Raw genomic sequence first — 1,384 nt, 5'->3', positions numbered from 1 at the left:
CCATGGGGCAGGGATCCCGTGGGGCAGGGCTGGGGGGGGCTGCGGGAAGCAGTCAGGGCCCCCCTGACCTGGGACTGGGGACACAGCGCTGGGCTCTCCGGGCTCCCTGGGGGTCTGGCTCAGGGTGTCTCGTTGCCTGGAGCTCATGGGGCTGCAGGCCCAGGAGGGGGAGAAGCCGTGGGGCTGACCCTGGTGGGAGCGTGACACCTGGCGGGAGGAAATCTGGCCACTACAGTGGTTTAGGGCTGGGCCCCATGGGGCTGGCGGGGGCAGGGCATGAGGCTGGGGCAGGGCATGAGGCTGGCATCACCGTGGGGCAGGGCGCGGGGCAGGGCACGGGGCTGGGATCCCCTTGGGACAGGGTGCGGGGCTGGGATCCCCATGGGGCAGGGCACGGGGCCCCCTACCTGCCCGGTTGATCTCGATGATCTCCTCCTGGGCCAGGGGGCAGGCGTCGGCGGTGGGGGGGCCGGGCCGGGGGCCGGGGGCTCCCTCGGGCTTGCAGTAGTTGGGCGAGCCGGGCTGGGGCGCTCGGGGGATGTGTCTGTTCTTCTTCTTGGGCAGCTTCTGCTTGGCCATGGCCAGGGAGTAGTACATGCCGAAGTTGTTGACGATGACGGGCACGGGCATGGCGATGGTCAGCACCCCGGCCAGGGCGCACAGCGCCCCCACCAGCATGCCCGACCAGGTCATGGGGTACATGTCTCCGTAGCCCAGCGTGGTCATGGTCACCACGGCCCACCAGAACCCGATGGGGATGTTCTTGAAGTTGGTGTGCTTGCTGCCCGTGATGTCGTCCGGGTCGGCCCCGATGCGCTCGGCGTAGTAGATCATGGTGGCGAAGATCAAGACGCCCAAGGCCAGGAAGATGATGAGGAGCAAGAATTCGTTGGTGCTGGCTCGGAGCGTGTGGCCCAGCACCCGCAGCCCCACGAAGTGCCGGGTCAGCTTGAAGATCCGCAGGATCCGCACGAAACGCACCACCCGCAGGAAGCCCAGCACGTCCTTGGCCGCCTTGGAGGACAGGCCCCGCAGGCCCACCTCCAGGTAGAAGGGCAGGATGGCCACAAAATCGATGACGTTGAGGCTGCTCTTGACGAACTCCAGCTTGTCCGGGCAGAAGCAGACGCGCATGAGGAACTCGAAGGTGAACCAGATCACGCAGGCCCCCTCCACGTAGGTGAGGAACGGCTCCGTCTCCACCTCCAACGCCACCTGGGTGGTCGTCCCGTTGGCCACCGCCACCGTCTCCGTCTTGTTGATGATGCGGTTGAAGGCCTCGTGAGTCTCCAGGCAGAAGGTGGTGATGGAGAGGAGGATGAAGAAGAGGGAGGCGAAGGCCACGTACTGGAGAGGGGGTGGGGGAGGGCCGAGGGGCGGACGG

At 67.2% G+C, this 1,384-nt stretch overlaps 1 pseudogene; it reads right to left on the bottom strand.

Annotated features, from left to right (window-relative positions):
* Positions 1-306: 306 nt before the first annotated feature.
* Positions 307-1,347, bottom strand: LOC112124187 (annotated as a pseudogene).
* Positions 1,348-1,384: the final 37 nt, after the last annotated feature.

This window comes from Terrapene carolina, unplaced genomic scaffold (assembly GCF_002925995.2).
Source record: "Terrapene carolina triunguis isolate 2854851 unplaced genomic scaffold, T_m_triunguis-2.0 Scaffold24621, whole genome shotgun sequence".
Taxonomy (NCBI): domain Eukaryota; kingdom Metazoa; phylum Chordata; order Testudines; family Emydidae; genus Terrapene; species Terrapene triunguis.
Note: the sequence above shows the minus strand (reverse complement) of the source record. Positions and strands in the feature narration are given on the sequence as shown.